This window comes from Polistes fuscatus, unplaced genomic scaffold, assembly GCF_010416935.1.
Source record: "Polistes fuscatus isolate 324 unplaced genomic scaffold, CU_Pfus_HIC Scaffold10, whole genome shotgun sequence".
NCBI lineage: Eukaryota > Metazoa > Arthropoda > Insecta > Hymenoptera > Vespidae > Polistes > Polistes fuscatus.
Genome location: NW_025112998.1, coordinates 4,362,802 through 4,376,250, shown reverse-complemented (window position 1 = coordinate 4,376,250; position 13,449 = coordinate 4,362,802). Strand labels below are relative to the sequence as shown.

The window sequence follows — 13,449 nt, the reverse complement described above, 5'->3', positions numbered from 1 at the left end:
TTTCAACAACGATTTATAAAAGTTACTTGAAGTTGAGTTAGAAAAGCTGAGCTTTTTACGTAAACTTTCGTAGTACCACAATACTGGACAACAAAAACATCTCAATGTATCTAAAAGGTAAAAGTCTCCTCGTTCTAGTTGAGTTTGTAAAGAGTACAACGCGACTTTGGAAACTCACGGACGAGATCTTTGTATTCTATCAGATAGAAATTGAATTGAATTACCTCTAATAAAAAGATAAAGTCAATTTGCGCGGTAAAATGTACGACGACAATTTTCAAGATATATGTTTTAAAACGATTAGAAAAGAATAATATTATAAAATAAGATCAATGATTTATTACGTCGAGATGATGATTTTTATCGAAGACGTTAACAAGGCGAACGTAGAGAACATGCATAGTCATAATGATAAAAACTTTCAAATACGGTTATTATTCGTTGGTCTCGTTAACGATATCGTAGAATAGAAATATAAGGTAACGAGGACTTTCGTGTAGAATAATAAAGGGTACTCGTATCGGTCACGTAGAACGAGCGTGTACTGTAGTCGTAAGCGGGCGATGATAATTCCCATTGCATGGAAGTGCGAGTAAAACTGCCCCTCTTCTCGCGAGAGATGTAGAAAATCGTAGGCGGGGCTACCTTTTCGTCCTTTCGTCGGTTTCCCTCTGCTTTCTCTCTTCTAACACAGTAGTCCTGATAAAAACAGCAGCAGCAGCAGCAGCACCAACATCACCACAACCACTATCAACAGCAGCAGCAGCATCAGTACCAGCAGCAACCGACCAACCTCGAAAAGCATCGTCCATTGCAAAGGTAGAAAATAGAGGAAAAGGAGAGTGTCATTCGGAAGGGATGGCGGGGTAACTGGTAGAAGGGTGTGTTTCGGCCAAGCCTCCAAGCTGCAAAATGAATGTACGAGCTGGCTCGGTAATTAAGAAGAAAGGTGGGCAGGTCAGGCTGACAGATAAAATTCGACTTCCTCGTACGAGAGAACGTGTTCAAACCAATTCTTCCTCTCTTTCTCTCTTATCTTCGTGTGTTTCACATCTCTCCTAGAATTATTACCGTTCGTCCAAGCGATATACGAGCTCTCACTGAAACATCCTGATTCACCATTTATCTTTTGAGAGAGAGAGAGAGAGAGAGAGAGAGAGAGAGGGAAATAAAGATAGGAAACATAGGAAATTTGGATCTCTGATTAAAGTCAAAGTATTTTATGTTAATTAATCATGCAAATCGGATAACGTTTATGGTCGAGATTCAAGAAAGAGTTAATGAAGCGTATAATTGTTACGAGATGATTTTAACATGCGTCAAGGTTGCTGCTAGTTCAATTTACCTAAGAGAAAGTTTTCGTTTGATGCGGAACACACGTCCAGTATTATTTAGTCGTGTTTAGTCGAGAGACGACGTGTTTATCATAGGAGTTTTGTAATTAAGCTTATGAGAAGTCGGATCGTTATTAATCCGCGAAGTTGTGTTACTTCAAGACGAAGGAACAAGATTAGGCGTGTCAGTAGATTTTGATAAATATCAAGAACGTAACGAACATACTTAACGAGCGTTGGACAGGAGTTTAGTTAGGTATTATCTGATCGATGCGCGCTGTTCATGTTAGTACGACTTTCAATGCTTCGTGCATTTGCCTTTGTAAATCGTGAGCCTTTTCTTCGTTCCTAGATAACATCATAAAGACTCGGTATAACGAAGTATTCGGATAAAAGAGATGGACAGTTTACTATTCTTTGTTATTTCCTAGACTCTTTCTTTTTCTCTCTTACTCTCCATTTTTCTAAAGGCGAAATGAGAAATTACATTTGCATGAAAATATTTTCTCACTTTTGCCGACTCTCTTGCAAAAATAAAGAAAACAGAAATACGAGACAGGGAGAACAAATCCACCGGTCTATTTCGAATGGAAAAGGGATTAGAGTATTTATCACGGGATATATATCCTGACGAAATAAATCAAAAGTTTCAGCGTGTGCGTGTCAAAATAGGTGTATACCTAACCTTCCTTTATTCCGCTTTTTTGTTAGATCATTATTTTGTATTAAGAGTGAGATATAAGCGCGAAGATACGAAATATACGTACGTCGAAATGCTGAATAATTTGGTGTCGTTAAAAAACGACCGAGCGCAAATCTTCTTTTCTGTTTTATTTATTTATTTACTTATTCTTTTTTTTGCTGTCGTTCTTTTGCTTCTTCCTCGACGGTAGTTCTTCTCTCGATTCTAAATGACTCGTGAAAAATGAATATTCGTAGCATTTTATTTCTTTTGTCTTTTTTTTTTTTTTTGGAATATACTTTGCATACTAAACTACGTATGTTTTTTTCCAGAGAAATCATACTTTCGTGCTTCCATTTTTAATTGTCCCATTCAGTCAGCCGGTTTACTTTCACGAAAGCTCTTTCCATGCTAGACGTATGCTTAGCCGAGAACTAAAAACATTCTCCGTTTGAAAGAAAGAATTGCTACGAGTGGGTAGTGGGTGGTGTTAAGACTAGTAAATGAAAATTGGCTGTGTCGCCGTGCCGTAGAAGAGGAGGAGGAAGAGGAGGTAGGGGAGGAGGGCTATTGACTCTCAAGCTTACAAAGCTCGTATTCGACTTCCTATGAAAATCATTTCTATTTCTTTTTCTTTTTCTTTTTTTTTTCTATTTTGGATATCATAGTTGAAGAGAGTTATAATCTCGATCTTTCTTCTTAGAAATTTCTTCTCGAATTAAAAGATCGTTGAACTTTCTCGACTTTTCATAAAACTTTAATAGTATTCTCAATCAATGCCAGTGACTCTTATCTAATTAAATGTCATTTGTAATTTTTCGAATATTTATGCAAATGTTTGTTAAACTTTCTCCATATATTTTGTAAGAAGAAACAAATCATAGAAATTTCATTTTCGTTTGCTAGTTCTCATTTGGAAGGAACATTTTTCACTAGAAATAGTAATTCTCGAGAAAGGAATATTTATCGAAGGTAGTGAAGTCTAGTTTATTGCAACTATCTTTCTCTCTCTCTCTCTCTCTCTCTCTCTCTCTCTCTCTATCTATCTCTCTCTCTTTCTCATTCTCTCGAAATTGTTCGGGAAATACAGAAACAGGGAAGTTTTTAACGATGTGCGTTACGCGCCACGGACTTCAAACTAAGAGGTAGAGAAACATGAGTTGCTAGCTTTAGCATCATACGGTAGACATATTGATCGATGAACCAAGAACGTAAACTGGATATGCAGAAACCTTAAAGGACGAAGATAAATTAATATGCTGGAATTTGGTGAAGTTAGAAACAAACTCCGCTAGCCAAAGCTCTTCGTATTACTTGTGTCGAATGATTCCCACCCAGCCCTCCTCTTACCTTTGATATTCACCCCGTCCCTTTATCGTGGTTTCATAAAGTTCTTCATTCGAAAATCAGAGGAACCATGAACGGTCTCGCTCGATTAATTATTTAAGATGTTCTCCAATACCGACAGTGCAATTACGCGAACATCCGATTTAGAATTCAGCTGGTAAACAGGAGAATATATCATGGAGTAAGCTTGTTATTCCTGGAAACTTTTAAATTCGAGTTTATCAAACTTTTTGTCTTCTAGCCTATGTTTCTCTATTTTTCGTTTCTTCTCATTCATAGTAATATCCTACTTGTGTTGTTTCGTAACGAATGCTCTAAATAATTGTCCTCAACGTGGGGACATATTTTACATTTATACGTACGTATAAATCTATGTGTAATATATGTAGGAAATTGATTAAAGAAATATACTTCGTTATATTTGCAATTTTTGATCCAAAATCTTATAAATTGTGTTACTTAGAATGTTGAATAACGACGAGCTACATCGATACAATTATATACATGAAAATTTCCTACGATATCCTTTTTCATGTGGTAAACTGTATAAAGAGAATTATTCAGTAATATACCCTTGATGTATCTGAAACGAATGATAGATAATTAGGACTCATGGAAGATGGTCGCGAAAAGTTGCAAGTTTCTCAAAGAGAAAATGTCCAAAGGTAGAAGCGATCTTCTTGCTCCTTTGACCGTTTACCATTTTCTCCGATAGCCTTGATCAGTAATATGCCGGTCGTGAAGTTCGTCAGTCAAGGAAGTTTTGCCTCCATTAGAGTATAATTAACGAAGTAAAGCTTACGAAGTCGACAACGTTTAGGTCATTACCTTATCTTTCACTCTATTCCTCTCTTTCTTTTATATTCTCCATTATATCCTAGTTTTGGAAGGAATCAATTTCAAGATCCTTGATCTCAGAGAGAGAGAGAGAGAGAGAGAGAGGAAGAAACAAAAGTAAAAAAAAAGAAAGTTACATCGTATTCGTTAATCCCACAGATCGATGGCTCTTTGTGGCAGTCTTTAAAATGAAATTTCCGTTCCTACGGAATCCAGAGAATCCTTTAGCAGTTGTCAATTCTCTTTCTCTCTCTCTCTATCTAATAATTCGATCAGCAATTACTTATTGAACTAAACGTATCGCTTTCTTTCTTACTCTCTTTTAAACAATATTTTGTTCTTTTTTGACGTGATTGTTCGTTTCCTAAAGATAAGGGGAATTATCAATTAAGAACATTCGATGACACAAAAACGTTCTAATCATTTCGTTTAACATCGCGTTCATAGTGTTCTGAAAGGTTTTAAGAAATCAACGACCTTTCCTCTTTTTGAGGGGGAATAGAATTTAAAGTAGATAAGGAATAAATATATATATGTCTACGTAAATATACACGTATGTACGAATTAAGTGGTAAATGTCAATGGTATGTACCAACAAGTCAGACACTTCGGCGGAGCGTGCGCATTTAGCCGATCTTTGTTCAGTCGAACGTGAGACGTGCAACGCGACGCACGTATTTCTCTATACGTCCTAAAGGAATCCCTGGGCTCTTCGAAGCATAGAAACGTTTAAGGGAGACCGCACCGAGAACTTGCTGGAAGGAGGAATCATTTGCATTTCAATGCCACCTCGTCGTCGGACCGAACCGATGCTCGGTTTACCGTTTCAGACGGTGTCGACTCGTTGGGCGTCAAACTCCGATGCACCGAGAGACTACAGAGTTTCTCGTTCCTTTATATTCCTTTCTCTCTCTCTCTCTCTCTTAGATTTCGACCCTTCGGACAAAGCACAGTGTTCGTGCAAAGCCCTGCTTTACTTGTCTTTCGAAGCACGCACGAGAACGTCGACTCGAACGTGGATATTCGAATAAGATTGAAATCGTTCCTTGAAATCTCCTTATCTCTTCTCTACATTCGATTAATATTAATTCACCTCTCTCTCTCTCTCTTTTCATCTCTTAGATCTTCGCGAATGCAACCGTAGTGGTTACACAGTTATTTTAATTTCTACGAATAATCGAATTTCACTGTTCTACGGGATGATGAAAATCGATTTGATCAAATCGAACGAGCCTTCTCCGATAAAATAGTTGTTTAAGGTGTAACGATAGATACACACCAGGCCGTGTTTTATCCCGTATATATATATATATATATATATGTATATATATAACGAGGTACTGGGAATAGGGGTGGAAATCATTCGGTCGGTACTACGTGACGGATTATTGCTTCGACATGAAACAATTTAGTGCGGTCTGGATACTCTCTGTTCGATAAAACTGAACGATTTCCTAAATGAAGTGGAGTACCTTGCTCGATCTTATTCGCTTATCTAGTTTTTTGTTTGTTTAATTCCTTTTTTGTTTTGTTTTTAGTTAAGGTGATTCGATCGATACTAACGCGAATAGGGCGATTAGAACAAATCCACTTTTCTCCTCCATTGTTAGATTTGGATTTTTCTATATTCATTTTTCATCCTATACTTTAATCTCTTTATCCTATTCAAAGTCTAGCTTTTCTTCAATAAAGTACATTTACTTTAGCCGAATAATATTTTTCGCTAAGGTGAGCACGATACATGTCAAACATTTATCTCGTCTCCATTGGAAATCTCGTTCAGCCATCTGTGTGCACGTTGAAACCAACTGTAACATATATATACATAATATATACAGATGCACATTTGCAGATATATACATACACACACACACATATTTATTTGCATCTTCGACCTTTGAATCGTTCGACGAATATGTAGACGACGGTGCTTGGTACCGAGGTGCACGGTCGAAAGGGGTTCGAGACGTAGAGGGAAAAAGATAGATGGATGGATGGATGGGAAGAGGGAGAAAGAGCAAGCAAGGGAGAGAGAGAGAAGGAGAGAAAGAGGGATACATCGATTTCTCGACGAGCAATTCGATACTCGTGCAACGGGTCTTCGCATGGGCATCGTCGATGCATGTGCAGAGTGTATACACTTCCACGTACGTTATTAGGCAGTCGTGTGCATACACCTATCGCTTCCACACACAAAACACACACACACACACATACATATACACGCGTTTACACGAAACTCGTCTACCATCTATCTATGTACATACGTGACACAACGCACATAAACACAAGCCATTGTACATACATACATATACATCCCGAGTTTAAACTGATATCGACTGCTGGATGGATTTATCTAAAATTAGACTTCAACCCCCCTAGCGTAACCCCTCCAATCCCCTTCAGCTCTTACCATGTATCCTTTCGCGATTAGTCGTATCTTTTCGGAGGAAAAGGTTCGTCGTTACGGGATCACGCGTGGAAACGTTAGGATCGTTGATTTAAACTAAAATTAGAATTACTATAGATGAATATCGTTTTCTCTGTGTATGTGTATGTATGTGTGTGTATGTGTATCTAATTACGAATTGGCTTTTCATGGATGACGGATGTTATGGAAGCCTGATTCTTGCCCAATCGATTTTTCCTTTTTCTTTCCCCCACCCCCCTCTTTCTCTCTCTTCCTCTCTTTCTCTCTTTCCTTTACCTTGCGAATTCACGAGCAAGCGAATTAGTTATTGGATATATAGAGAGACGAGGTCGATGCACCGCTTGCAATATGGCTTAGCGTAAAATTAGCTTCTTTAATTGAACAAACTCTTCAGATATCTCAAGGCTTTTCAGATAGAGATTAGCATTTGTATTATGCATATAACGTTATGAACACTATCTGATGTTACTTAATTAGAGAAAAAGAGATAGTAATTAATAGAATGTCGCATTCCATTTATTTGTTAAAGATTTTCCATTAGAATTTGAACGTTCCACATTTAATTAAGATAATTGTTCTAGTCTATTCGTTTCTTCGATTTCTTTCCATTCACGATTCTTTAATTAATCTTGAATTTTAATAAGAAAATCAAAATTAAACTTAAGATATCTTATTTCTTTTCGTTTATTCGCCTTTATTATTACGTTCTTTCTTTCTTTTTTCCTTTTTTTCTTTTTTTGCTTCTTCGTATATTTTTTTCTTAGCGACGTAGAAGATTTTATTTAAAAGTTAATCTTCAGTCTTAATTCTCAACGATCGTACGCAAAGTTAACGCGAGCTTCTTCTTCTTCTCTGGCTGCTGCTTGACAGCGGTGACATTTTATATATTACACACGCGTGTAGAATTAATGTTGATGATGGATGACAAGGGAGAACGCGGTACTCTTCTCGAGAGAATAATAAAAGTTTACACGACATCGTGCTCTATACATTCTAATTAAAATGCTCCGTGGGTTTTCGTAAGCGTGTAGAAATAAAAAATAATAAAAGAAAAACAAGAGAGAGAGAGAGAGAAGAAAAAAAATTGTCTGCCTATGAGAGGACACGACCCGGTCAACTCATCTCTTTTTCATCGTAATAAACATATTCAATTACAATGTCAAGTCTTTTTATCCTTTTTTTATTGAAACGAAACTTCTTTTGTTAGACTACGGTAATGATCAAATTTTTTGAAACGATATTAAAAAAAGAGAGTCGATCGATAGTTATTGCAAAATGCATTTTTTTATGAAAAGATAAGTGGGGATGAACATACTTTGAGAGCGTTGAATATACAATTAATTATTGTTAATTTATCGAAAGAAATGTAGGTATATTGTAGTCTAAAATCACCGAGTATAATTTTGACGTATTTTCTACAAAATCTTCTGTTAAACTCGCTCGTATTTTTCAATGAAAGTCAATTAACATTTTCATATTGACTGTTTTTTATACGACGAAGAATAAATTTTATTTACTGTACATAATATTATTTTCGGTATTCATATATGTAGCCTTTGAAAATTCATATAAACAACAATTAACATAAGAAATTTAAACGACTTTCATAGGATACAACGAATCAGTTTACTGTTTAATTTCGAAGAGGAAAGTAGTTCCTACTTATACTCCGTGTTTTTAAACTACAATCTACATTTTTTCGGATTAATTAACAATTATTTAAAATACATCGAACATTCTAATGTACTTTATTAATATTTTAGATTGATTAAACTAAAATATATTATTTTTAACGTTCCAGTCTGGTGATGTTGTTGATTTAGAAATTTTCATCTAATAAAATAGATCGAAGTTGTTTTATCATTCGAAGTATGTTAATAGATATATAATATTTAAACAAATGTTTAATTAACATCTTTTTATTAATATACTACATGAATATAATTTTCCGAAGGAAAAGATTCTATTTATTACGAATATTATTTCAGTTATACAAATGCGCAACCTTCTAAACGTCATATAAACAACAGTCAACAAAAGAAATAGAACACAAAAATTAATTAATTTCTTTTTTAAGTCAACTTTTTTAAAACAATATTTTAATCATTATATTTTCTCTCGAGGAGAGGAGGAAACAAATTTAAATAAGAAAATAAAATAATTTACAGTCGAGAAAAGAAATTCCCGATTATTCAGTAATTAGATTTGACTTGAACAGATTTGTGGCTTCTTTCCGTTCGAAAGTAACTATCCTTCAGGATGGTTGAACGATAGTTTGTAGAGCTTAAGACCAATTTCGACTTTGCTCCGTGCCCGGTTGAAGAAGAGGGCTAATAGTTGAAGAGGGTAGTTCTTCCGTTTCCGTTTACTAGATAGAAAGAGAGAGAGAGAGAGAATATTGGAAGTGGGAGAAGAGGGAGAGGGGTAGTGGAATTAGGGAGAAGGCAGTTGGTCACGTGAAGCAGTAATAGAGAATAGGGGGGGGGGAGAAATGCAAACGAAAAGCCCACGGTCTTCCTATGTGTTCTTACGGATTAGGTGAAAGGTGTCGAGGGGTGAATTAATGACTGAAGCTTTAACTCTCGAGAAAATCTGTTTATTCTTAACGAGACTTGTCTTGAAAAGAGGATCAACCAACCATCGGCTTGGTGACCTTTACTACTTCAAATGGGATAAAAAATTTACGATTTTTTCTCCCCTTCTTACATTAGTCAATGATTAGGGCATTTAAAATGAGGGGAGTATATCACCTTTAAAGGTTACCCACCCTACCTCGAATTTTAATTATAACTTTGGCTCCAAGTATAGTTAATGTCGTTGCTTTGATTAAGATTTTCTTTTTATTTTCTTTTTTCTTTTTTCTTTTTTTTTACACTTTATAATTTATCGTAATTCGTTGCTCAAAGTTAAAAATATGATTTCGAAGAATTTTAATGAAAGTTAACATTTATTAATCGTATTGTTTTGTCGCATAGAAAAAAAATAAAAAGTATCTTCCGTGTCGTTTACGAAAAAAAACGTACAACTTTGTGTTAAATAACGTTCCACTTACTGTAAGTTAGATCGAGCACTTTGGAGAGTCCACGAATCGAAGAATATAAAAGTTACCTTCTTTTTCTTGTTCTTTCTTTTTTTCTTTCTTTCTTTCAGAGAAAAGAAGTAAGAGGAGAGAAATGTAGTAGTCATGGGTTTGTACTTCTCTCTCTCTCTCTCCCTCTCTTTCTCTCTTTTTCTCTTTCTCTTTCTTTCCACGAGCAATCGACAAGAAGACAAGTTGAATTCTCGCGAGTTCAAAGATATCTTTCGACGAGAAATGGTGGGCGGGGGAAATCGGCCGGAAAAATCGTCGGAAAAATTGTGTCCTCGGTTGTGGAAAAAGGTTGCTACTCAAATCGAGTGACGTTGAGCGTCAGCCTGCAACGTCGGCAAAGACAGAGAAGAAAATCGAACGTTTCTGAACGTTAAGGAATCTTAGAGAAAATTCTCAACAACAGAGCTACGATGGTATAATACTTTTCTACACTTTTCGTCAGTTCGTAATATTGTCTTGCTTTGTGTGCGTAACGTTTTACGTAAGAAAAATGTCAAAAATTTAATATTAAGATTATGTGAGAAGAACAAGGAGAATATGATTACATCAAGAGAGAGAGAGAGAGAGAGGAGTAGAGTGATGGAAAGACAGAGGGAGAGAAGAAAAAAGTCGATGGGATATGGAATTTAAAAATGAAGCTGAGAATATTCGATTGAGTTTATTCAAATCCATTTTATTGATCTCTCTCTCTCTCTCTCTCTCTCTTTTGCACTTTCTTTTGATAAGATATAGATATATAAGTAATTTGTAGAGAAGGATGTTGAGGTATTCAAATTATATAGGTTAGATGTTGGTATGTGTATATAGGTTTGTAGGGATATAGGAAAAAGCGGCGTGACTAAGGACGTTAGACTTGCTACGGAGTCTGAAGTTTGTACAATAACATAGCTCATAGGTATACTTGTGCTAGTCCTTCTTGGCAAGTCCTTTAGCGTGCGAACTGTCTCGTTTATATTACAAACTTGAATGCACCACTTGTAAAGTCCTACTCTAGTAATATAAACGTTTATTTCGACAAATCATTTATTACCATTCAATTAACTTCGACAACGTAACAATGAAAATTCATGTTTCAATTATATTCGTGAAACAGATGTTGGCCAGACGTATCTAAACCCTTTAAAAGAACCTCTTTTTAATGAAGATATTATTAATTCCAGGGAATAATGAAATAAAAATATTGCAATATCGTCGCGTTCGTTTGATTCGTGATATTTTGCGAATGATAAGAAACAAAAAAATTGTTCTGCATAAAAAAAGGAAGAGAAATAGAAAAGAAGAGTAAAAAAAAAAGAACAGTTCTCGACAATTTGGATCATTTATTTTCTATATCTATATCCCGCAAGGAAGATTTTCTTTTTCATCTAAATCCAGATGCTTGGCTGAATCATTCTTCTCTTCTCTTCTCTTCTCTTCTTTTCGTTTAACGATTCGGCCGTGACAAGTATATCGACCGTGTTACCCAAACCACCAACTTCAAAACCACCACCTTCTTCTTCTCTATTCGAGATCGTAAGAAACGCCATTAACGCTTGTGGTTACGCCGGAATGCCGATGGAACGAACGGATGCATGATTTCTTTCGAGGCCTCGACCTCGACCTCCAGGCGTGTTCCTCTTGTCGAGAAGAAATCGGACTCGCCATTTGGCGAATGCTTTTTATAAAATGCAAGCTTGTTCGCTGGTGATTCGTTAGAACCTTTTGGGGCTTTTAGAATCTTTACGAGCTTTACAAAAAAAATAAAACGAAAACATTAAAAAAATCCTTTCCTATTGAATCGTACGATAACGAGATATTATATATATGAATATATCGAAATTAATTCTTGATTCCTTTATACGATCGTTATTTCTCGACGATAAAATTGATAAGCGTATCAATTTGCGAAGAAAACAAGCTTCAAGTGAAAAAAAAAGTAGGAAAAGCTTGGAAATGTCGAATATCTGGGAGGGGGGAGGAAAACAGTGGCAGCAGGTGTTCGAGACAAGCTTTCGAGAATAAATCGTCGAAGCGTGCTACCGCTCTTGATAGTTCTTTCGTGAAACGAAAGGCGAAACAAGCGATCGGGTAACTATCACCAAAGGCGATTATATTACTATCTATCTTTAGAGGCAAATATTTCCACAACGAAACATCGCGGAAACTTGAAACGAAGCCGCTTTAAACCTGTGCTAACTCTCGAAGTTCATTCATTGGAATGAATTCCTTTCTCACCTACCTCTAATATTCACTAATCATTTTTGTTAGATATTTGCAAATCTATCTAGTTACTTACTTACTTACTTACTTACTTACTTATTTACTTACTTATTTACTTAATTTAAAGTACGTACACATATATGTACACGTAAGTATAAAAGTATTATACTTGGATTAATCGAACATTTTTCATCCATCATATTATATATTATATCTCGTAGCAAGCACATCGAACGCACGTCTTACGAACTTCCTTCCTTCCTGATAAATGATATCGAAAATTCGATTTTCATTCGTTTTCTTCACATTTCTGAAAGAAGAAACGAAGGTGGAAAACGCTCGACCTTTTTCGATCATATCTCCGCGAAGGAGGATCGACGAATTCTCGGGAGAAAGAGAGAGAGAGTGTGTGTGTGTGTAAGAAAGAGAGAGAGAGAGAGAGAGAGAGAGAGAGGAGAGAGAGAGACAAAGAAATTTCTTGCGAGAAAGGACTTTGCTCTATTCCTGTCCCTCTTATTCGTTTTTTCTTTTAACTTTTTTCTTTTCTCATTCACATCTTGCGTGTTACATCGTTCTCTCTCTCTCTCTCTCTCCCTCTCTCGTTTTCTCCTTCTTTTTCCGAACTGTTTCTGCTACTTTCGAGAGTGTGTGAGAGAGAGAGAGAGAGAAATAGAGAATCATCCTTTTCCCTTTTCGATAGCACGATCGTCTCGAACGAAGATTTTCCGAGCTGTAAATTGCAAAAGTTCTTTCACTCGCACTTCTCATCTAGTCATTTTTTAAACTATCTCATCCTTTTTTTTTATTGTTTTTCAATTGTATTTTCTTTTTTTTTTTTCAGACACTGAAAAGGCGTATCAGCAGTAACTCGTGGTGGGAGACGTTAGCTGGTAAGTTAGAATCTTTTAATTTCATTAAAATTGATAGCAAAGTGTATAGGTAATAAACACGAGCGCAAGGTTTCGATCGGATTTCGATTAACGAACGGATGAATTACACGATACGCAAAGGTAACTCGATACTTGCTCATTCGAATTGTTTCTATATCTACTCTGCCAATCTAACAACGACGATATTCAACCGGACAAATGTAATTTTAATTAACGTTAAGTATAATCTAACGAAATAACGTCACGCGCTCGACACCGATGTTTTTATTCTGCTTCGGATAGGAGGGGCACTTAACAGTATTGCCATCGCGTTAAATGCTTTTTGCAATCTGTCGAGTTTCTCGTGCGTTACATCCGTAATCTGTTAAATAATGCTCAATGTGATTCTTGACGTTGAGTCTCGAATTTCCTCGGTGACGAAATTTCTGACGAACAAATAATTTTGCCCCTTGTTTTTTTCTTTTTTCTTCTTTTTTTTTCTTTTTTTTTAACCAATTCGCATCGATCGATTCTACCTTTGAGTAAGTAAAAAAGATAAAGACTCGTGGTATCGTTTCATCCAACCCCCATTTTGATGAAAATATTTTCGATTTATTAATTAATCGGCTTACAATTAGAAACAAAACAAATAATCTATT

The 13,449-nt window shown here is 35.9% G+C and overlaps 1 protein-coding gene across 14 annotated transcripts in view; it reads left to right on the top strand.

Moving 5' to 3' along the window:
- Positions 1 to 13,449, top strand: part of LOC122526011 (protein turtle) — a 215,198-nt gene that overhangs the window by 116,868 nt on the left and 84,881 nt on the right. For all 14 annotated transcript variants that reach the window (XM_043649098.1, XM_043649099.1, XM_043649111.1 and 11 more), the window contains one exon: positions 12,763 to 12,811. The gene's annotated coding sequence lies outside the window, so the exon portion shown is untranslated. The remainder of the gene's footprint in view (positions 1 to 12,762; positions 12,812 to 13,449) is intronic.